The sequence below is a fragment of the Ornithorhynchus anatinus genome, chromosome 20 (genome assembly GCF_004115215.2).
Source record: "Ornithorhynchus anatinus isolate Pmale09 chromosome 20, mOrnAna1.pri.v4, whole genome shotgun sequence".
NCBI lineage: Eukaryota > Metazoa > Chordata > Mammalia > Monotremata > Ornithorhynchidae > Ornithorhynchus > Ornithorhynchus anatinus.
The window spans coordinates 22,883,201-22,909,124 of NC_041747.1; positions in this window are offsets into that span (position 1 = coordinate 22,883,201).

Below are 25,924 nucleotides of genomic sequence, written 5' to 3' on the forward strand. Positions count from 1 at the left end.
CAGTTAAGATAAATTACATTTGAGTTCTAACTATTTTTAGTCACCATCCCTTATAAACAAACATATTCTGTTATACTAAGGGTGTCTGAGACCTTGTGCACTGGCTAGATCAATAGGTTATTCATGCAGAATGAAGAGTGGGGTATATATTTTAATTTTTTTAGGAGAAAGTGATCCTCTTCTGTGTTTTTTAATATTTACAGCACCTCATGTCAATTTTATGTTTGGTTCCAAATCTTATCAAACTCATTTTCCTAGAGAGTGGAAGAGGGAAAGATACTTTATCCATGTGAAAAAGAGTAGCTGAAAACTCTCTTATACCCAACCCTACACGTATATAAAGGTAATTCTTTGTCACATTGATGCATTTGATAACGGAAGCCACTGATGCTACTTTGAAATGTTCACAAACTTTCTAAAATCTCTGCTTGAGAAATGTCACCCTTATATGGTCTGTTTTAAATCTGGTCAGTCAGTTGCTATTTCTTAACAATTAGCTATTATGCCACATTGCTTGAGTTTGCGTTTCACTACGTTCTTAAAATGTCTTTCCTGCCCTGACTGCTTGCAACTGCTCGGAAATTTCATCGTCATCTTTTTTCTCCCTTACATGCCCCATCCATCAATGTTGTGTTCTGATATGCCTTGTCACAAGTATCCTAAACACTGTGTTTGCAACCCTGTCTTGCCATTTGATAAGTACGCCTGAAAAAAACTGTTTGAGAAAATGGATAGCATACTGTGGTCGGTTCAAGGCTCATGCGGAAGTCAGGACACTTTCACATTTTTGTTGCATTTGAGCTTGCTATTAAGTTTGAAGACATTTATCATAAGCCTCCTTTTATCCATTAATCTCCAACAGGTACTCTGCTCCTTTTGAGTTGGATCCCTCCATTATCTACCCACCAATCAATCATATTTATTGAGTGCTTAATGTGTGCAGAGCATTATACTAAGCGCTTGGGAGAGAACAACACAATGATATAACAGACACATTCCCTGCCCACAGTGAGCTTAGAGTCTAGAAGGTGAGTCAGACATGAATATGACACACAAATTCACTAAGTATTTCATATTTTTCTATTATTTCTTATTAATGCTATTGATGTTTGTTTACTTGTTTTGATGTCTTTCTCCCCCCTTCTAGACTGTGAGCCCATTGTTGGGCAGAGACTATATCTGATGCTGAAATCAACTTTCCAAGCACTTAGTAGTGTGTCCTGCACACAGTAAGTGCTCAAGAAATAAGACTGAATGAATGAACGAATAATATAAATAAATCATGAATATGGACATAAGTGTGGTGCTGTATGTATCTATGGCTTCCTTCGCACATAAAGCCCATATTTACAAGTAGTCAATATCATCCAGCTCTGGTTGGCCAAAAAACCTTTGGTTGTATGTACAAGCTACGTGATATTGGTGGTACTTAACTAAAGTCTTCTTCAGGAATATTGTCAATCAACAATTGTGGGATAACTCCATGAAGTCATTCATAATCACCTCCTTACTGTTTTTTTATTATTATTATGACTGGTGTTTGTCAAGCACTTATTCTGTGTCAAGCACTGTTCTAAGTCCTGAGTAAGAACAAGTTAATCAGGTCAGACTCAGTCCCTGTCCCATAGGGGGCTCACAGTCTAAGTAGGAAGGAGAATAGGCAATGGATCTCCATTTACAGATGAGGAAACTGAGGCACAAAGAAGTTAAGTGACTGGACCAAGGTAACATGGGAGGCAACTGGCAGAGCCAAGATTGGAACCCAGGTCCCTTGACTCTAAAACCTGTGCTCTTTTCACTAGCCATGCTGCTACTCTGGACTTTCTTCCTGTTCAAAGTCATCATCAGCTTTTGTGTCTAAGTCAAAGACATTCAGTAGTGCTATAGGTAGTTGACTGGGAAGACCTCTACAAGGAATTTATTTCGATATCAGGCCATTAAATTACATCATAACTTTTCTGTTCTCAAAGATCACCTAGAAAGGAGATTCTATAGTCTCACTTCATAATAGAAAAGTGGCGTGACCTAATGGATAGAACATGGGTCTGGGAGTCAGATGGACCTAGGTTCTCATTTCAGCTCTGCCACGTCGGCTGTGAAACCTTGGGCAACTCATGTAACTTCTCTGTGTCTCAGTTACCTCATCTGTAAAATGGGGATTAAGACTGTGGGCCCTCTGAGGGATAGGGACTGTTTTCAACCTGATCAACGTGTATCTACCCCAGCACTTGGTACAGTACCTGACAGCACAAGTGCTTAACAAAAAAACAAAAAAAGAAAAAATTCTGCACTGCCTCCACTGTCTTTTCCTGATCTAAGCAGTAACAATGTTTTTCCATTTTCAATGTTAAAATTATTTGTTTTACTCTCTACCTAGTGGATTTCCTCTAAAACTTAGGGGCTATGCTTTCCCATCACAAAATAATGCATCATAACACCAACTCTTATTTCAGGACTTTGGAATGACATTTTCTTTTATTCTTGCTCCCCTTTATCGATATCCTGTCACCTCTTCCAACATGTCCTCCTGTCTTTCTAATGGCTTGGTCAATAATCATCCTGGTCTACATTTTAGTCTGCTAACTCACCCCCTCCCTACTCACTTTAATTGATTATGGTATTTGATAAGCACTTACTAAGTGCAAAGCACTGTTCTATGTGCTGGGATAGATACAAGCTAATCAGGTTGGACACAGTCCCTGTCCCAACTGGGGCTCACAGTCTTAACCCCCATCGTACAGATGAGGAAACTGACACACAGAGAAGCTAAGTGATTTGCCCAAGGTCACACAGCAGACAAGTGGCAGAGCCAGGATTAGAATCCATATCCTCTGACTCCCAAACCCACACTCTTGCCACTGGGCCATACTGCCTTGTTTTTTCATTCTTCATTCTCAGTCACCCATCTGTGGCCTTGTGCAGAGTTAATTTACATATTATTTAGTCCTCTATTTCCTGGAAAGTGTCCTTTCCTACTCAGTTTCCTGCCCCAAGAGCAATAGGGTTTTGGCTAGGCTAAATAGTGTGTTTTAAGTTTTCTAAGATTTAGAACATCACCTACTCCTCTAGACAAACAAGGCTCATCATTTTCCACATGAATTCAAACTTGCCTACAGCTCATCTCACTAGACAAATATTTATTTTCCTTAGCTTTCTTGGAATTCAGAAGAACAGAACAATACTATTAAAATAAAAAATCTATTACTTGGTGGCAATTTAATGAATTGGCATTATAGTCCCAAGGAAGGAGCTCAGTGGCTTATTCATCTAGCCTGACTGTTAAGGTTAACATCAAGTAGCCTTAAACCTATATTATAATTACATTCAAGATACTTAGGTGGTAAACAACTTCTTCTGGAGTCTGTGGGAATCCACTTTGATGGCTTTGCCATGAAAGCTGAGGTTCTTACCTGTGGCCACTGAATGGGCCTTGGAACTAATTTTTTTCTCTGCCACAACAATTCATTGATCTGAGAAAATTACCATATATGTATTACCACTGTCAGTATCGTTAGGCACTAACATTTATAAACCTTGAGGAGTTAGGTTCTATTTTAATGTTTTAGGGCAACACTTGAGAACTGAAGAGCTGCAGGCTAAAAGCGAGGTATGACCAAGATCCATGGATCAATTCCATTATCTGAACCAGAGAGCAGGTGTTACAGGGGTGGAGTTGGGAGTTAATGGAGTAAAGCAGCCCACTCAACTCTGCCCAGAGCTGCTGACTGAGGCGAGAAGGAGAGGGGCAGACTACAGCATGTGTTCCCCAGCTAATGATAATAATGGGGCATTTCTTAAGTGCTTACTATGTGCTATCCAATGTGCTAAGTGTGGCAGTTGTTATGGGATAGAACGGACAAAGTCCCTCTGTCCCACACATTACTCTATATAAGTAAATTTGCATTTCAGACATTTTTCCATAATTCTTTCCTCAGGCTAAATAATTGAATTTGAAATGTTCTGAGCAAGTAACAAAGAAATGAAGCAGTCCAATGCATGACCAGGCATCTGGATTCAAATTGACTAATTCTTGAAAACTATATAAAATGTTCTTTTAAATAAGATCTGTGAATTTTCCATAGTATCTCTCCATAGTACAGAAAGAAAGCCCAGGAAACTTCAACTCTAAGTTAACAGGGATAAAGCCTTTTCCCATTCCAAAGACGACGAATCGTGGTACTTCCAAAATTATTTAAATTGGGTTGATAGCATTTCAATTTCCACAAGGCTTTTAGCCTGCTGTTATCTTTGCTTTTACCAATTTAAATGCATTAACTCCGGGGCTGGTTTTAAATTGAACACTTAAATTAATGCATTGTCAATTTGTTGTTATGGTAGAAAAAAAATTAAGTTGGAAACATGGAGGTGGAGAAATAATGACGCACTCTTTTAGAAGCAGTCTTAATCCAAAAATACACATTGCCATTACCCGTGCCGCCATTATCCACGTGAACCTAATGGCATCCAAAAACGGTATTGGTAAAGCCCATTAACAATATGTTCTGTTTAAAAGCTAGAGTAAATTGTTGTTCAAAAACAAATTATATTATTCAGGATGACTGACTGGGTATATGCACCTAGAACTGCTATAAGCAATTCAGATGAGAAGAAAACAGAAAGACGACATAACAGATAGTGTTAATTAGCAGAATGCCCAGGCTCAACTGCTTTTCTTTCAACAGTGAAGTTCAACTTAAGTCAAATATGGTTGGTGAGGTTTGATGAGGTCTGTAAATATGAATTGCACGATGAATGCATTTGCTCCCTACTGGACTTTATTTAGAATTAAGTGTTGAATCACATTCTCTCCGTTCTGCAAAGGAATTAGAATAGTGGGAAAGCATTGAAGAAAGTGTCATTTAGGGAACTGAAGGTTCCTGTAATTCACACAGGAGTAGAAATAATATTTACTGAGTGCTTAGTGTGTACTAGACTATAAGCTCCTTGTGAGCAGGGAACATGTCTTTCAATTTTGTCTTCCAATTTTGTCTGAGGCATAGTGCTCGGCACACAGTAAGCCCTCAACAAACACGACTGATTAATTGATCAACTGCAGAGCACTGAACCAAGCTCTGGGAGAGTTCACAAATGGGAATCAAATCTGATCCCTGTCCCTTGGGCGAAGTATGATGGAAGACAAACATGTGGATCTTCTCATCAATTACAAAACGTTTAAAACAGACAAAATAAGCCCATTGTCAAATGATGCAGCCTAAGAAAACTACTATTTTTTTGGTTGTTGTTGTTTTAGCAGATGTTCCCTTGATTTATTTTGGTAACATGTCAACTGTAGCATTAGGTCATTTAAACGTACTTCCAGATGATTATTTTATTTGTCTCACTGTGGAGTCTTATGGAGGCTTTTTTTTTTAACAGATTAATGGAAACATTCAGGTAAACTGGGCAAAGTTCTCTTTCTCTCCAAGGTATTAGTCAATTAATAGTATCTACTGAGTGTTTACTCCAATCAGAGAACAACGAAGGAAGCAGACCTACTCACCTCTCTCTCATGCACTCACTCGGATGATCTCTTTGGACAGTAGGCATAGTAGAAGGAAGAAAAGCCAAGCTCAGCACGTATTCTTGATGGACAGTTGAGTCATGGCATGCCTTCTGGGTAGAAGCAACGTGCTTTCAAACTTTCTAATCACGCCTGGAAAAGGTAGTGAAGAGAAGGAAGGAAAGAAAAAAGTCATGACCCAGGAAGAAAAAGTGCTGAATGTCTACAGTTCCCAGAGGCCACTGGGAAATGGCAGCAGAAGCAGCAGTGGAATCTGGCTAGAGTGCACAGGCCATGGCGGTCCTTATGTTGCTGCTGCTTTCCCAGTGGCAGCAAGAAGATTTAGCAGTGACTAATTCAGCTGGGATCTCTGCCATCATGACCATGACTAGGATGGAAAAAATCAATCAATCAATGGTATTTATTGAGCACTATGTGCAACGCACTATACCAAGCACTTGGGTGAGAACAACTCAATAGAGTTATCAGACGCGCTCCCTGTCCATAACAAAAGCGCAGGGATTGGGATATTATCTTGATCACTCAATCAATCTCCGAATGCTTACTGTTTGCAGAGCACTCTACTAAGTGCTTGGGAGAGGGCACTATAACAATATAACAGATACATTCTCTGCCCACAATGAGTTTAACTCTGGAGGGGGAGATAGACAACATGAATTACAGGTATATACATAAATGCTGTGGGGCTGAAAGTGGGGATAAAAAAGGGAGCAAATCAGTGACACAGAGGGGTGTGGGAGAAAAGGAAATGAGGGCTTAGTTATAGTAGGCCTCTTGGAAGAGATGTGTCTTCCATAAGGTTTTGAAAGCGGAAAGAGTATTCGTCTGACAGGAAGACAGAGGGCGTTCCAGGTCAGAGGCAGGACATGGACGAGAGGTTGGCAGCGAGATAAATAAGGTCGGGGACAATCAGTAGGTTGGCATTAGAGGAGCAAAGTGTGCAGGCTGAGTTGTGGTAGGAAAGCAATGAGGTGTGGTAGGACGGGGCAAGATGAATGAATACATTAAAGCCAATGGTAAGGAGTTTATGTTGGATGCAGAGGTGGATGGACAGCCACTTGAGGTTCTTGAGGAGTGGAGAAACTTGGACTGAACGATTCTGTACAGAAATGATCTGGGCAGCACAGTTAAATGTGGACTGGAATGGGGAGAAACACGAAGCAGGGAGGCTGAAACAGTAATCAAGGAGTGGGAGGATAAGTGCTTGGGTTAACATGGTAGCCATTGGGAAATGGAAAAAAGGGAAGACTGTAGCAATGCTATGAAGGTTGAACTGACAGGATTTAGTGATAGATTTAATATGTGCGTTGAATGAGAGAGATAAATTGAGGAAAATGTGAAGGGTATGAGTCTGTGAGACAGGAAGAATGGTGGTACATCATCCTACAGTGATGGAAACATCAAGGGGAGGATGGGGTTTGGGTGGGAAGATAAGTTCTGTTTTGGACATGTTAAGCTTGAGGTGACATGGGGAAATGTGAGATGGCAGAAAGGGAGAGAGAGATCAGGACTGGGTGGTTTAGATCTGGGAAACATCCACATAGACTTGGGCGTTGAAGCCTTGGGCTTTAATGAGTTCTCCAAGAGAGTGGGTGTAGATGGAGACTAGAAGAACAGAATAGATCAGAAAAAGATATGCTCACATTCAGTCACCCATAGTTCTTGATTCTCATTTAAAGCATACAGTTCCTAGAAAATATACCTTGAGAGCTAAATACTGAATAATATAGCAACACTTTCAGCTCCAAAGCCCAGAACAATGGAAGTTAGTTCTATTCAGAATCCATTCACTTTGTCACCACTTCTATTCATGTTTCTCTGTTTGTCTTATCTATACCTGGAGGGTTGGCTTTGTGGAGAGGGAGGACTTCCAGGAGTTCTCTCTTCCCTGACCTTTCCTTTTCCAAGGAGGCAAATCAATGTGAGGAAACACCAGATAGATTTCACACTATTTTAACACCTAGCTCTCACCTCTGCCATTTAAACTGATTTTTTTGATTTTTGAAGGTTCTACCACAGATTTTACAACAGAAGATTAAATGCTTTTCATATTACCGTGGGAAAAACAAGCTGTATTAGATTGGTGTCCTATTACTTGGGCAAAAACTGTGTCTTCTGCACTGAACAATTCATCCATCAAATTCAAATACTAAACTTGGGGGGGGGGCGGAGCTGGTAAACAGGAGGCCCTGTGCAACATTCTAAAAGGTAACTATTCAATTATTTACCGGCTTGCAGATTTGGGTATCAAGGCAGATGTTTTACAAGATACCATCTCCAGTTACTGCCTGCTGGGGGATAAGCAACCTCAGTCAGTAGGGAAAGCCTCAAAGTAAAGATCTGACTATTCAACGGGTTAATTGGATCACTTCAGATGAGTCAGGACCAAGCCATTTTCAAGTCTTAAAATAGACTTAACTTCTCTCTGTGCAAAGCAAATGCAGCCAAAAACCCTTAGATTAACCCCATCTATGTTTTCTTTCCCAGTGCTTAGCTCAGGAAGCAGCATGGTTTAGTGGAAAGAGGATGGGTCTGAGAGTCAGAGGACATGGGTTCTAATCCCAGCTCTGCCACAAGTCTGCTGTGTGACCTTGGGCAAGTCACTTAACCTCTCTATGCTTAAATTACCTCATCTGTAAAATGGGGATTAAGACTGTGAGCTCCTTGTGGGACAGGGGCTGCATCCAATCTGATTACCCTACATCGACCCCAGCACAGTGCTTGGCACACAGTAAGTGCTTAACAAATACCATAATTATTATCAGTATTATTATTATTATCACGGTACTCTACACATAATACACCCTTAATTAATGATTACTACTACTACTGAAGCTTCATCTTCAGCAGCCTTGTTCTATGCTGTCAAGTAGTTTCCGACCATAACGACTCCATTAACACGCCTCTCCCAGAATGCAATCGTTCTGGTAATGTATCCATCGAGTTTTCATGGTAAAAATGTGGAAGTGGTTTACCACTGTCTTCTTCTGTGCAGTGTCTCAACTTTCTCCCATGCCATTGCTGGCCAGCACAAGTGAGTTTTGACTTGCAGCAGATTGCCTTCCACTCGCTAGCCACTGCCCAAGCTAAGATCAGAAAGGATAGGCCTCTGTTAGACTCTCCCTCCCATAGCCAGGACTGGTAGATTACTGGAAACTCTCCAGGTGCGATCCTGAGAGGGAAACTTTAGCAGTAGGTTTATTAACATGAATCTCATGGTTTCCTAAGGGGCAAAGAAATTTGTATTTTATATTTTTTTACAACACTACATTTCTCACAGGCTTTTCCTAAGAACCATAGTTATGACTCAAGTGCAAGTAAAAGTGTCCTCGTTTTCTGTTCCATATATCTCCCCCCAGAGAAGATCTCACCGTTGCAATGGGATTGGTTTTATTTTACTCTTCTGGGACAAGAATTGATATCCCAGGTGGAAAAATCGAAAGAGACATATAATCCTAAAAATTAAATTGGAATAAGTCCATTATAGGATCTAGTATTCTAGTATCAAAGATCGGCAGTACTGCAGCCTGAATTCTTAGTTCTGAATCCAACCCATAATACTTAGCAGCAATCTTTCAGCAGAAGTTAGATTGACGGGTTAATTACGGAAGATTTAAAAATATATGTACAGAAGGAAATCAAATGAGTATTCATTCACTTGGCACACTTCCAGAATGCTAGACAACTTTTATTTGAAACTATTTGAGGATAGAAATCATATAATGTGTGACATTGAAAATTCCAATAACAAATGCATAGTGATGCTTCCAGCAAGATTACTGATTCACATCCAGCATAAATCTATGAAGGAAGCCAAATCATTTCAAAGTAAAGGCATTCAACCATCAGGATGTTCTCCACTATACCACACGTACATTATCCTTTATGCTTAATAGGATCATCATTTTTATTTGCCAGTCCTGCCCTGCTATCTTAACAGCTGAAACATACTATAGATCACCTGCCAATATTGCACAAGGAAGATATGTGGCAAAATAACTTTTATATAATAACTGTGGAATCTGTTGAGTGCTTACGATGAGCTAAGGACTGCTCTAAGCACTGGCTACCCCATGTTTTTGGCCCCACATGACTTGCAAGCCGTTTACCTTGAGTTCTGCAATGAGATGTGTAAATGTCTCATTTTTCACAGTGATAAGACTCCTGTATTACTACACCTGATGAAACCCTTTGGGATCTCTCAGGATATAAATGACTACATCATTTCTAGGTGTTATTAGGAATGCAACTTTTTCTAAAGTCTTTGGGGCTCACAGTCTAAAGGGAGGGAGAGTTGATTAGGGGCAATCAATAATATTTCTTTCCTCATATTCAACCAACTTGAGTTTTTCATAGTATTAATGGAGGTAGTTTTAGGAGAATAAATCTCTGCCCTGGAATAATTCCACTTCCTGGAACCACGGATGATTATTCAAAGAGCTCACTCAGCATGATTGTGGCAGCATACACAACTGACACTATTTGCTTGGGTAATAGTTGACAAAAAAAAGAATGGGGGTGGGAATGGGGAGCACCGAATAAGTTACAAGAAGATGCTTTTCGCATGGAAAAGCATTTGGCTGGCTACTCTTTCTCTAGATCTTCTCACCCATTTTTTGTCCCATGTTACATGCAGGCTGTTCACTTGGGTTCTGCTATGAGACCTGTAAATGGATTGATAGTTCCCAACAGAACATTCACCAATATTTGGCATCTCTCTGTCAGGGAATGAGTTCCATTTCTCAAAGCCATTCCAACTTATATCAGAAGAGCATAGTAGCAGTAGTAATTTATAAGTGCTTACTATGTGCAGAGCATTTTACTAAGCAGGGGGTGAGAATGCACAGGTGGGAAATAGATATAGTTCCTGTCCCCAACTAAGTCAATGTCAGGAAAAAAAAAAGGTTATCTTCAAAGAGAAGTATTCGGGTGACTCCCAAGCCATTTCCATATTAAATTCTTGATTTGGTTCTCTATGGACTCACTGTATTTAAATGTACTCAACATTTAAGTTATTTTTCTTTGGCCTCACCTGATTAATGAGACCACCTTCTAGACAATCACTGGTGAAGACAATGGATTAGAAATATTAACCAGTGTGGCTACTTATTAGCTGCTATTGAATGGGAAAAATGGAAACAGCTGGGGAGTAGAGGTCAAAATGAATTGCAGTATCTTGATTTTATGTCTTCTACTTTCCTTTCCTGTGGTTTGTAACTAAAACTTAATCCACTAAGTAAAGCACTCTACTTTGTACTACTTTCTGCTTTCCCTCTAGACTGGAAGCTCCTTGTGGGCAATGAACTTGACTACCAACTCTGTCGCATTTACTCTTAGTACAGTGCTTGGCAAACAGTCTCGGGACTCTATAAATACCATGGATTGATTGATTGGAGGTGCTGAAGGCCAGCCAAGTTCTAGATGGCTCCCTCAAGTCTCTCCATTTCCCAAGGTGCTTTCCAGTGCTTCCTTTATTACCAAGCCTATCTGGTGTGTATTTTCCAGCTGTGTTTCAGAGACCTTTCCTAGAGATAAAAGCATTAATGCTGGCTACAGTCCAGGCTTAAAGGATCTTTCCTTGTGTCAGAAAGCTTTTAAAAAATGTCAGCTAATGTCAGAAACTTGGCAATTTTGGTCCCAGCAGGACATTAGTTGTTTGGCCTAAATCTTTCAAAAAATATAATAAATCTAAAAGTTCCCAGCCTTAATAACAACATAGCATTGTGTGGAGCCCTTTTATAAAGGGGGAAAGTGAACTTTTTTTTTAGTTCAATAAAAATTTCCAACTTTAAGGGCAGAGACACAGTTAATGCTAACTCTTCACTCTTTCCTTATCTTTCTCCCATAATTCCCTATTTAGGAGAACTAGTCTCTTCTCTCGGCCTTCACAATTATGGTAGTTTAAATGACTGAACTATGTGTGAAGATAATTTCTAATGTTCATCTGGAATAAAATAATTCTTCTAATATTTAATTTACTTTCTAAGCTTTTAAATGACCTAAAGCTAAGGTTCTTTGTTGAATTCTTAGCCCAGGATTTCAAATGCTAACTCCATTTCCAATACTTCCTTTCAAAAAGATTTCTTTTGTATGTCAAATTAATTGAAATGAAGTTGTTTTAGATTTCCCCAGATCTTTTCAAATGCCACAGATAAGTCATATAAGAGTAATAATTGTTTCCTACCTGTTTTTATTTTCGATGATAAGCAAGATTCTTTTGAGTTTGGTGAAATAATCTCAAAAATTCCCTAGCCCCATTCACTAGCAAGGAATCTGTTTGAGGTCTCTTGGGTTTTATGAGTTTTCATTCAGTCTGTTGGTCAAGAGCTTTCTAATCCCCCTCCAGTACCACTCTCATAACAAATTTAAGCTATGAATGTTCATTTTACCATAGAGTAAATGCTAATTAATCAATTCCCTCCAAAACTATAAATGTATCACTTTTGTGAGGAAAAAAAACCTTGAGCTCATATGTAGGACTCCGCTCTCATCCACTGGTATCCCAGTAGGAAGTTACTGTGAGAGAGAATGAGAGAGAGAGAGAGAGAGAGAGAGAGAGAGAGAGAGAGTAGATAATAATAAAAATAACGGTGATATTTGTTAAGATTCCTATAAAAAATGGAGCCAACGGGTTACCTATTCTCTTTCCCCTCCTGCTGTTAGAGAGGTATCTGTGACTGTGACATGGATATTTCAGCTGCTAAACCAGGGGTCTTCCACATATGCCATAGTTTGGCTGCTGAGAGAATCCATACACCCTCCATTCAAGCCCCCGGTGCTTTCTAATAATAATAAGTATGGTATTTGTTAAGGGCTTACTGGGGTCAGGCACTGTACTAACCACTGGGATGGATACAAGCAAATAGAGTTGGACACAGTCCCCGTCCCACATGAGACTCACAGTTTCAATCTCCATTTTACAGATGAAGTAACTTGGGCCCAAAGAACTTGGGTCCAAGGTCAAACAGCAAACAAGTGGCAGAGCCAGGATTAGTCATGACCTTCTGACTTCCGGGTCCGTGCTCTATCCACTATGCGACACTGTCATTCATGTTGCACTGTACTCTCCCAAGTGCTTAGTACAGTGCTCTGCACACAGTAAGCGCTCAATAAATACGAATGAATGAATGAATACTCGAAATAGACACCACTGGTGACTGAGTAGCCAGTGAGAGATCCCCTCCCAGCTACTGGCCACATTGTGCACACAAAAGGCTCGCCCTTGTTGTGTTGCCATGCTTAATGTTTGCAGCACCTAGCAATGTTTCCCCCATGCATGCCTCTTTATCTCTCTTTCATTATACAACTTTTCACTTGGGCAGTCACTCCTTTCCTGATGGCACTGGGCGAGGCTGGCAGATTTTTGGCAACCGGCTCCCAGTTTTAAGCTGGGATGCAACACCTTCTGAGGCTTTGTAGCATGAAGTAGTGGACAGAGCACAGGGCCTGGGAGTCAGATGATCATGGGTTCTAATCCCAGCTCTTCAAGTTGTCTGTTGGGTGACTTTGGGCAAGTCACTTCACTTCCCTGTGCCTCAATTGCCTCATCCGTAAAATGGAGATCAAGACTGTAAACCCCATGTGGGACAGGGACTCTTTCTACCCTGATTTGCTCATATCCACCCCAGTGCTTTAGTACAGTGCCTAGCACATAGTAAGCTCTTAACAAATACCATAACTATTATTATTATAATTATTATTATTACATCCTACAATGTCTGCTCTGCCCTCCTAGATTTCGGGTTTCCCAAAATTTCAGGTCTCCATGCAGCAGTTGTATGCTACAGAACTTCACTGTTCGAGAAAGCATTTATCATACTGCAACCTCCAAACCAGGTTGTCCCCGCTTAAAGTAATCAAGTAAAATAAATAAAACAAACCAGCACAGAAACCATATTTGAAATCAGCTCTTCTGGACTACACAGAGTCTGGCAAGAAATTCCTACCTAGTGACTTTTGTTCCAGCATTACATTCCCACTAGTCTAATGGAAAGAGCATGGGTCTGGCAGTCAGAGAACCTGGGTTCTAATCCTGCCTCTACCACCTGCCAGATATGTCACCTTGGACAAATTGTTGGGTTTTCCTCTGCTTCAATTTTTCCATCTGTAAAATTAGGGATTAAGTACCTGTAATCTCCCTCCCATTTAAACTGCAAGCCCCAAGTGGGATGGAGACTGTGTCCAATCTGATTATTGGGTATTCCCCCTCAGCACTTAGTATAGGGCTTGGCATGCTAATCAATTAACAAATCACCATTATTATTCCTCTGTGCTCCCTACTGTACATGTTCATTTCTACCAGCCTTTTGCAATCTTCTGTTTCCCCAGCAATTTAGTCTGTTGGCTTTTCTTTTGCTTTGCCATCTGCCGTTTTTCTTTTCTCTTTCTTGAAAGGTTTTCATTTTTAAACCAGGTCCTCCATCACAAGCTAGATAAAGCACCACTTGACTCACAGGTGTTTTGAAGTTTTGGGCAACACACCGTTTGCTCTTTCCCTTTGTTCCAAGGAGTGACTTTTCTTCAGTTCTGGTTATTCATATTCCTTCATTTTAAACACTGTGGGTCACTCTGTTGTTCTGCTTTTCATTACTGTCCTTTGTCTGTTTGGAATCACTAGCTACTGCATCGTTTAAGGTTCCTATATATTGTCTCAGGAGGGGAATTGCTCTTCTAGGGTGACTGCATATGATGAGTAGTTAGCACTTAGCTTGAATGAAAGTTAAGGGCCTTGGATACTGAACTTCCCCAATTACAGTGCTCAGCTCAGCAAGTAAAATACACATTCATTTTCTCTCAACTATATGCCTTTATTCTCACATGGAAACAACAGGTTCTGCTAAGCAACACTGTTCTTACCAGAGATGATAGTTGGCAATTTAAGATGTATTTTTGTGAAAGTGAATATTAATGCCCATTAGAAGAAATGCACTTGCAAAGGACTGATAAACTTTTGCAAATCCAAGTTACTTCCAGTGGTGCTGATGGCAGTTGATGAGATAGATCGCTGATGGCAAAGGTAGAAAATTCTTATGAGGAATTTAAAAAAAATCTAGTGTATTGACGAAACAGTGACAGTTCCTTTCTTTGGTTTCAAAGGGCCATTTTGGGAATTATTACTGTCCACCTTTCTGAGAACAGAAAGCAGATGATGAACGCCCAGGGGAGTTTTCCAACTCTCTGCATATCCATCTGTTTCACCTTCTTCAAATTTTGGAGTAACAGCTGTTTCTAAACATTATACTGAATTTCAGTGCCAAATGGATGTATGAACTACTGAAATTTACAAAGTTTCAGAGATGATAAATCATTAAACCATTTCTTAAAGGAAATACTCATTTATTCTGTGGTGATATACATAGAGATTTCATTTAAACTGCATGTTATAGAATGCAAATAGAATCTGTAGGATCCATAGTTATGTGTTTTTTTAGTTATGAGAAGGAAGCATCAACAGTATTTTCACTCCAGAAAAATCATCCTGGCCTCTGTTAAATATAAACAAACAGGCCCTTTGCTTTCCATATCAGTTTCTCTCCTTCCTTCTTTCCTTCCCCCTCCCTTTCTTCCCTCCCTTTTTTATTTCTTTCTTTCTCTGACATTCTCAATCCCCATTTTACAGATGAAGATCAGAGGCACAGTGAAGTTAAGTGACTTGCCCTAGGTCTCACAGCAGGCAAGTAACAAGGCCAGGTCTTTCTGACACCCGGGCCTGTGCTCTACCCACTGGGCCACATTGCTCCTCTACTACCAACCTCCTCACTGCACCTCCATCTCATCCATCTTATCTTTGACTCTTGCTCCCATCCTCTCCACAGGGTTGTAGATTTATTTTAAAAAAATTTAATGTTGTAGAATCCCTGAAATAATCCAGTCTTCATTTTAAACAAGCCCTGGTGTGTTGCTCATTAACTACTGTCATCTAGATCTCTTCCAGAAGCCTACAACAAGGAAATGCTCCTAAAACATTCTTACACTCTATGACAAGACAAACTTTGAGCTGGTGGTGTACTTTTTCTCACATTTAGCTCATTACATTGTATTCTAAAGGTTTTCAATAAATACCATTATGTCTCATTGTTGATAAGAAAATATTACCAGGGCTGCTCAGGCTGCTTACCTATTGCAAAATTTCCTGCCATTTATGTGCCTATTGCTATAGATGTCAAGTAATTGTCCTACACCAGAAAAGTGTCAATTTCTGGCAAATACTTTCATTAAAATCAATTAAAAGCAATATTCTCACACAGTCTTCAATTATACAATACTAGAAGTTATACTAGAATCTATAGAAGAGACAGACTAGAATAGACCAGAGTATCTTAAAAATGGGGCTCTGTAGACGATAAACACCACAGATTTCTATTCGCAAGAAATGAAGATTTTTAGAGTGAGAGCAGCATTATAATGAGCTAATGAGTTGTTAAGGGTGGAGAGTGGTAGGAGTGGTAAGGGCAAACCTGAAAACCAATGAAATGAAAGGACTTCAGGGAAGCCATTGAAGGTCATGACTGAAAAAACCTATAGGAAATACAGAGTCCTTATCAAAATTGTTATATGAAATTGTCTCAAGTGAGGACAAGAAGGAAAGTTTGAGGAGATGTGTGGCCTAGTGGATAGAGTTCGGGTCTTGGAGTCAGACAGACCTAGGTTCTAATCCTGACTCCACTATTTGCCTGTGTGACTTGGGCAACTCACCTATCTTCTCTGTGCCTCAGGTACCTCATCTGTAAAATGGACATTAAGACCAAGGGCAGCATGTGAGACATGAACTGTGTCCAACTTGACTTGTCATATCTACCCCAGCACTTAGTACAGTGTCTCACCCCAAGTAATTGCTTAACAAAAATACCAGAAAAAAGAATAAGAAAAAAAAAGATCTACCACTTTGGCATCAATCCTAAAAGTATTTAACAGAGGGAAATGAGTGAGTGTCTTCACATACAATAGCCCACTAAATCCCTAAATATGTTTATGTTTCCAGTAATCTGAGAGCACTCAGTGACACTTAACTACCTTGAATTCTTACTTTGTTAGGAAAATAAACTGGCACAGCAAATGAAAATATTTTAATACATTATTTGTGGAAAACCTTAAAGTAGCTTTGAATTGGCCATAGTCTCATTTAGAAAACTATTATCATAAGACCCAAATAATATATCCTTTTTTTCCTCTTTTTCTGAATTATTTGTTGATTGCTTTTTCTTGGACTGCTGAGTCTAAGCCACTGCAGCCATTCTCAGGCAAAAACCCAACAGGTTATTAGGTTTAGGGCTTCAACCACCTAATGGAACCAATGCTACACGGGGCCCTCTGTTGATAATTACGAAACTTATTAAATGTTAAAAATCAGGGGAAAACACCCCAGTTTCATAACTCTGAGTACAAAGGCCTGTGATTGTTAGTTCACACTGTTTCCTACATTTGCAGTGAAGGGACTATGTGCTTATCTCTCTGACCAGCACATCACTTCAACAGAGCTGGCAGAAATTAGTCATAGCTGCTACCCACTGAGCAAAAATCCACTCCCCAAAGCCTAGTTTATGTAGGGAAATATGATTTTTTTTGTATTAAGAAAAGGCCCAAACTCTCAATTAACAAGAACACATGAAGAGTTTGGTTTTTTTTCCTACAATGTGGTCTGTTAAAATCTGGAGGTGGTGCTGGAAGGTTGACTTAACCAAAAATTTTTCTAGACAGCAAGGATGTTGTTGGGGAGAGGAAAAAACAAGTGCTAGAACTGAACCAAGTATACCAGAAGCTTCAAGCCAACACATATGATTAATTAAGGGTAGAGTTTCTCCTTTTCGATAGATGACTTTAAGTGAGACTGTAAAGTTTAAAATGTTCAGTATTTAAACCATATGAAGGAGGAGCAAGCTACATTTACAATAATGTTGGTATTTGTTAAGCGTATACTATGTGCAGAGTGCTGTTCTAAGCGCTGGGGTAGATACAGGGTAATCAGGTTGTCCCATGTAAGGCTCACAGTCTTAATCCCCATTGTACAGATGAGGTAAATGAGGCACAGAGAAGTGAAGTGACTTGCCCATAGTCACACAGCTGACAAGTGGAAGAGCCAGGATTCGAACCCATGACCTCTGACTCACAAGCCCGTGCTGTTTCCACTGAGCTCTGCTGAATACAAAATCAATCTAATGTGATGGCTGATTTTTGGCTGCTTCTTGTACAATAACAGGGTCAAATCCACCATCGCAAATTATTATCCAAATCTGACAGCCTTGGAAATGCAGGCACTTAGTCAATGTGAGATTACCCTGGGTATGTTCTTTAGATCATAGATTCCATTTAGTGCCACTCTGTTACCTTTTTTCTGGGACTTGGAATTGCTCTCGCTAAGAGAGATAAAAGGAATCTGTAGAGTCGGATATTATTCCCAACTCTGTCACTCATCGCTCTCTGTTAGCTCTTGGTTTTTTGCCTTTTGTACAATGAGGTTTATTTTGAGCTTTGAGGTGACTGGTGGGTGAAGGAGGAGGAGTAGGGCAGATTTTCTTAGGCCCAGAGCTTCTAAGAGCTTGGGTGAAAAAAATAAAAAACACAAAATGTCCAGAAACACGGCTAAGAGGCCCAGAGGCACACCTAGAGATGCAATTAGGGTCACAGACTTGAATCAGAAAAGGGAAAAGAGTAAAACAGAGATACAGAGAGATTGCAGACTGAGAGAGCCCCATAGGGAGTAGGGATAGAGAGTCTTAAAGACAGTGAGGACAAAGAAGAGAGGGACATAGAAAAGGGGCAGTCCCAGAGGGACAGAGAAAGACAACAGTGCAGAGATAGAGGCAGAGAGACACAGCTAGCTGCACGGAGCAGAGTGGGGAAACTAAGGTACTCAGGAACCTCTACAGGGTGAAATATAGTAAACACTTATGCCTCCATAGGTGCATTCAGGGGGCAGGATATGACCTCATAAGCCTTCCTGAAGTTGGTACCCCTTATAATGGAGACACCTCTATCAGTCACTTGCTTTCCTGGTAGAAATAGTATAAGTAAACATCGTGTCTGAAAAATCTTGAGTCCAGAAGAAAACTTTAGATCCTTACCATAAAAGATGGATTCTCCAGCCCATATTATCTGTCTCCATTCCCTTCTCCCACTTAAACTCTTAGATTGTGAGCCCTTGAGGGGCAAGAACTATGTCTAAGTGACAGGTATGCATTCTCTCCCAGCCCTTAGTTCAGTGCTCCGTAGACTGTAAGTGCACAGTTAATACTACTACTAATACCAATCAATTCTGAAGCTCTATAAATTAGCACTTCGAGATAACACATGCTAGGGAAATCCTGTTGGGAAATCCTGTTTGATTAGTGGAAGTCCTATCATGCTAATTAGTAAATGACCCTCTCTCTCTAATAATTTTTTCTAACGATGATGGAACTTTGACCCTAAGAATTCAGATTCAAGAATCTTTTCAGAGGAACTGATCTTTGTGATAGGGATTGGGCAGTCTCAATAGCACTTTCTCCCCCCTTCCGGATATATTCTCACAGGAACCCACAGTGCAACAAGAGAGTAGGTGAGAAGGAGGGTGGCCTAGTGAAAAGAGATGGGCTTGGAAGTCGGAGGACCTGGGTTCCATTAAAAAAAAAAATTTTTTTTAATGGTATTTGTTGAGTCCTACTATGGCCAGGCTCTGTACTAAACACTGGGATAGATACAATCTAATCAGGTTGGACACAGTCCATGGACCACATGGGGCTCATAGTCTTAATCTCCACTTTTCAGATGATGAAACTGAGGCATAGAGAAGCAAAATGACTTGCCCAAGGTCACCCAGCAGAGAGCAGACAAGTGGCCGAGTCCGGATTAGTACCCTTGTCCTCCTGATTTCCAGGCCCACGCTCTACCCACTAGACATGCTGTTAATCCCAGCTCTGCCAACTGCAGAGATCAAGCAAAGTCACAACTTTAGCAAGTGACTAAACTTGTCTGTGCAAGTGTTTCCTCAACAGTAAAATGGGGATCAAATACTTCTTCCCCTTCCTACTTATACTTTGAGCCACATTTGGGATAGGGGCTGTGTCCAACCTTTCAATTTGTATCTATCTCAGTGCTTAATATAGTGCTTGACACACAGTAACTGCTTAATATAATAATAATAATAAGTGGGCAAGGTTGCACCCATTCAGCAAAACTTGAAACTCCTTGAAGGCTGGAATTACTGTCTACCAAATCTATTGTATTGTTCTTTCCAAGTATTTAGTCAAATGTTCTGCCCACAGTTAACATTCAATAGATAGAATTGAATAATCTGATCAGCAAACGGGACCCGCTTAATCCAAGGCCTTAATTCATGGTCCTTCCTGGGACTTTTGGAGGGATTTAGCATGGCCTAATGGATACAGCACAGGCCTGAGTCATAAGACCTGGCTGCCTGCCACCTATCTGCTGTGTGACCTTGAGCAAATCACTTAACTTCTCTGTGCCTCAATTTTTCATCAGTAAAATGGGGATTAATACCATGAACCTCTGTAGACTGTATGCTCATTGTGGGCAGGGGACATGTCTACCAACTCTGTAATACTGTGCTCTCCCAAGCACTTAGTATAGTGTTCTGCATAGTAAGCACGCGATAAATGCAATTGATAGAATTATCCATAAAATGGGGAGTAAGATTGTTAGCTCTGTGTGTGTGACCGGTACTTTGTCCAACCCGATCAGCTTGAATCGACCCCAGGGCTTAGTAAAGTTTCCAGCACCTAGTAAGCATTTGACAATTGCTATTATTATTTTCATAAGAAAACTATGGTTTTTGATCCTTCAACTTCATCTTGTGCTTGCTTTGGTTTTTAATTATAAAGCAGGGCTCTTTTATAAGGTTTGGAGTTCTTTTCTGACTAGTTCTCACTATAGTTGGAAAATAATAAATTAAACTTGAATGTAATAACTGCCCAGGACCATTACCCTATACATTTCAGCATGGCTTAGTGGATTGAGTGTAGTCCTGGGAGCCATAAGGACCTGGATTCTAATTTTGGCTCCACCGCATGTTTGCTGTGTGACCTTGGACAAGTCACTTAACTTCACTGTGCCTCAGTTACATCATCTATTAAATGGATATAAAAGTTTGAGCCCCACATATGACAGGGACTGTGTCAACCTGATTAATTTATATCTACCCCAGCTCTTAGAATAATGCTTGGCATTTAGTAAGTGCTTAACAAATACCATAACTACTATTTCAACAGTCTTTGCATTAAAATTTATGAGCTTGTTCTGACGTATGGCCTAGGTGTCACTGGGCACCATCAGAAAACTTCCTGGCCACTCAGCTTGGAGGAAACGTGGACTTAATGTCCCATTCCAGATCAGAAGAGGACCGGATGTGGGACAGGAATCGTGACCCCACTGACCTCCCCTACTAACTCACTGTTCTTCTCAAACACTTTACGGAAAACTTGACCCTGGGGTGTTGTCATGCCAGATTACCTATGGTATTCAAGGGTGAGCTCCAGATGATTTTTTAAACGTTTTAAGGTCACTCTACTAGGACCAAAACATTGGGGGAAAAAGTAAACACACTTGTTGCCACTATCATGAGTAACAATCAATGTTCCTTGAGATTTTGCAGCAAGTTTTGCACAACTGGCCTTTTTGGAATAATGGAATACAGTTTCCTGACTAAATTCTCTGTTTATGAGGCATGATTTGAATTTGACAGAACCAGATTATCTTACTGTATGACAAAATATTCATGCATGTAAATACCTGAGATATGAGTTGAAGCCATTCACTTTGATTTTAAATAAGAAGCCAACAACTGTAACTAATAGAGACTGATGGGAAAGTCAAAGATTCTAATTCACCTAATGAGCTCATTGGTGCATTTAAAACTGTTCAACTGGCAAAGCTTTGTTAACTTGCATAGCGGAGTATTTTAGCTAATGTTGCTGCTTATAATTGCAATTAGACTTACTTGGAATAAAGTATGCCAAGCTTCATTTTACAGTAGCTTTTCTTCCTTTTTTTTTCTTCTTTTTATCTAGAATCCATTGTGTGATTGTAAAGGATGAAAACAAAGGGGAAAAAGTCTAGATTCTGATTTAATGAAGTAATCACCATGAGAAATGTCCCTTTGCAACTGATGTAAGGCGATATGAATCTCTAGGGCCCTCCTCCTCAAAAGCAAATGGTGAAAAAAGAGAAATAGAGTGGTAGGAGAATGAGGACAGGCTAGGTAGACAGAGCAGGAAGACTAAGGGAATGGATGGGAGAAGGGTGGTAAAGGCAAAGAAAAAAATATCTGCATAAGGTCTGTCTCTCCCTATAAACTGTAACTTCATTATGGGCATGGAACGAGTCTATTAGCTTCACTGTATTGTACTCTCTCAACTGCTTACTACAGTGCCCTGTACACAGTGAACACTCAATAAATACCACTGATGATGATGAACGATCTGGATGGTGGGGGAGGCAGTTTCTGATGCTGCTGCCATTCCCAAGTCCTACCTTCATTTGCCACTGCCCATCACCATAACAAATGAATAATGAGTTAACGTTTGGTGCGCTCACTGAACAAACAGAAACAATCGATTGAATTTACTGAGCACTTGCTAAGTGCAGGGCACTGTACTAAACACTTGGCGGAGTCCAGTTGCAATAGAGTTGGTAGACACCACCCTTGCCCTCAAGCTTACAATCTAGTGGACGTAATAAATTACAGTCCTCAAGATGGTAAGCTTACTGTGGGCAGGGAATGTGTCTACCAACTCTGTTGTATGGCACTCTTCCGAGTTTCCAGTACAGTTCTCTGCATACCGTAAGCACTCAATACTAGTGATAGACTGATTACCATTCAGTTTTCCAAACTGTAAAGTCTGAAGATTTATTTTTCCATCTTTCAACATTGTTTCCAGTGTGTCTCTCTCTATGAATATATTTGTCCTTCATTCTTGAAGACACTCTTGATGGTAAAATTTGCATGTGGTTGCAAATGTGGCTGGAAAGGCTAGTGGGGGACTTCCAATTCTGACCATACTGTGCACACAAACAAAAACTGCCTTTCGTTGTGCTTTTGTGGTTGTTGGTGGCAGCAGCTGGTTCCGTATTGCTTTTGCCCCCCGTCTCATGATCTTTAAGGAGTTTCTGTTCCCAAAGTGTCGCTTGCCTTCTTGATGATCAGTTTCATTCCCTAGATTCTTTTGAAATCTTTCCTCTCTTCTGACAGGCAGTCCTCAACTTTAGACATTTTGAATTCCAATGAATAGCACTTATGCTTCTAAACTGATAGCAGGTGTCCTGCTAAGTGTCAGAAGCGGGAGGGGAAATCTGGCTTGCAGATTAGTTCGATGGGCAGAGAGGAAACAAGCAACCCTCCTGGGGAATGGGGTTTGGACAACTGGAAGCAGCCTATGAAGCTCCAACTTTCTCTGTTGCTTTTCACAGAAAAATGGGAAGGCAGAGGAATGCTGCTCCTTCAATCAAGGGAACAACAAAATATCTTTAGTACCTCAGCATCTGCTACAAGGGTTCTTTTTTTTTCCCTCTCATTCTTATGCTGTCCTTGAAAGTGAATGGGGCATCCATCTTGAAAATATTTTCTATAGAGCTCTCTTCTCTTCAGGGCAATGACTTTTAAGTTTCCAAATATGAGTGAAGCAAAAACTACCCATCTGATGATTCAACATCTATACCTAAAGCCAAAGAGCCTTGCTACTAAAATGAGTACAAAGGCTCCGACCAGTGTCAAGGACTGTTACAGGCAATCTGTAGATTTCCTGCACAAGAAACCATTAAATAAGCCACTCAAAACCAGAATCCACTGTTCTTAGATCCACATAGCCATATATCAACAAAAAAGCCAAATGTAAATTTTCCGTTTCACATACACTGTTGCAGAAAGTTAAAGAAAACCACCCTTATCTGTTGTTCATTACTCTTCTTTGCTCCAGTTCCAAATAAGCACCACGATTCAAGGTTGCCTCAAGAATTCTCATTTCTCGGGTTCAATTTCTAACCCACAGGGAATTTGGGAACCAAATTTAAAGCCAACTCAAAAGCTACCATATAAAACAAACGGACAGAGTGGAAGATTTTTCCCTATTTTGAAAAAAAAGAGTACTGACTTGCAGTGTAGTTTGAATGTTTATCCCAATAATCCTGTACCTTTTTCAAATAAACATTTGCATATAAATTGCTTTGAAGAATATGTTATCATCTAGGGAGGGAAGAAAGAATATAAATTAATTTTAAACCCTCTTGAGCTTTGTGGTTTTGAAATTTGCTCTTGAAATGGAATCTCTTGAAAATTTCCTATTTGGAGAACACAGCTCCTTTAAATTTCCAAGCTTCTTTAAACTTTTAATGACTAGAGCCCCAGAAAGACGAATTATTCTAAGAGTTATCCTAAGTATCCAAGGCACCTCTAACAGGAAATCTAGTTTGACAGGAAATTGTACCATTGCTGCAATATGAATATTATCATCACAGTATATTCAAATGAAAGTCTAAAGAGCCCATGATTTCAGAGAGGAGGAAGGAAGATGTATTTTCCTCTGCCTCTACTTGCCTCAGGAGAATTCACTGGTGTTCAAACCGACTGGGCCACAGAGATGTTAAGTGACTCGCCCAAGGTCACAACAGCAGACAAGTGGAGATGCCTGGATTAGAAGCCAGGATTAAGTCTGATGTTCAGACCTGAGCTCTTTGCACTAAGCCAGGCTGCTTATCACTACTTGCCATTCATTCATTGTCATTCAATTGTATTTACTGAGTGCTTACTGTGCGCAGAGCACTGTACTGAGTGCTTGGAAAGTACAATTCAACAACAAATAGAAACAATCATTCAATGGTCAGCATAAAAACTATGTCTAGGTGGATTCACTACACTTTTTTTTCCTTTGTATTCTTGCATTTCTCCGCATCTTTTAACAGGATTGCTCCCTCTAAATTGCGGGGAAGAAAATGACATTTTTCTCCCTTTTTAAGACTCGGCAAGGGGGAATCAGGAGCTTGGCTCTCTTAAAATACCTCACGTGGTTTAAAATCAACTATATTCTAAGATTCTGGCAATATCGATAAAATTTAAATGATGCTGCCCAGTACCAATAACAGTATCAATAACAGTAGCAGTTAAGGTGTAACTCCTGTTTCCCCGAATGGTTTGGTTAAGAAATCCCCACCGCCCTCATCATCTACTGTTGAGTTAGGCTATAAGAAGAGTTTCAAATAAAGGAACTGGAAGTAAAATGCAGCAATCTGAAGAACAAAGGGCCCAAGTTACTCCAATAATTGAGACTCACATCAAAAGAAATTCAATATAATTGGGATATAAAAATTCCTCAGCCTATTTTGAAGCATTTTCTCCTAATAGACTTTCTTTTATTAGCACTGTTTGAATCCTAGAACATATCACTAAGTTAATAAGGGCTCCTCTTCAGTCAGAGCAAACTTGACTTTGTTAAGTTTGACAAAAAAACTGCTAGAAATGTCAGGTACCTAAGTCATAGGGCAGAAGTGTCTTTTGTACCTAAAAGTTCCTAGAAAATGTTTGGGTCCTGCATATTTTGTCCTTGTTCTCCCTCCTTCTTAGACTGTGAGCATCAGGGGTTGTAAGACATGGACTGTGTCCAACCTGATTATCTTGTATTTACCCCAGTGGTTAGTTCAGTGCTTGGAACCCAGTAAGTTTGACCGGTACCATAATCAATTATATACTGTTCTTTCAGAGGCCAAACTCTTCATCCGAGGCAATGACATAATGCTCTGCATTAAGCAAGGCTCTGTATTAAGCAACGCTCTGTATTAAGTGTTTGAAAAGTATGAGCCAGTAGTATGAGAATGGAACCTCACAGAAGCTTATAATTTAATGGAGATGGCAGACAGTACTACATTTAGATATAGAGTAATCAAAAGTAATTGAATGTATAACTGAATAGCATGTACAAAAATGCTGAGAATGAGTATAAATAAATAAGAGCAGGAGATTTTGGCTGGGTTTGCATGACTTTGGTGCTGGAAACTAATGCCTCAGAACCTGTAAATAGGGATATATTCCTGGGGAAAAAAAAATAGCCTCAGGCCTCCAGAAACTGTGATTTTGTGAGAAAACCATTCTTCAGCTCTACTCTGTCCTTTAAGCGAGGCTCAATCCTTCCCAGAGGTCTGGCCAAATACCAGTAGAACAGGTTTATAGATCCCCTTCCTTAGAAGCACAGCCATGTTGCAATGGATGAAAGTTGAATCCTGATTGTAACAGAAATGGAGAAGCATGGTGCATGCCTAGCCACTAGACCTGCTCTATGCAGGTTCCACCTAAGCCTGCTTTGTACAGTGCAGAAGCAATATTTGCTTGTCAGCAATGCCCAGTGAGCTGTGTCCCTGAAAATATCTGATCTCCGCAAAAATAGTACAAAAATAGTGCTTACTATGAGCAGAATATGGTAT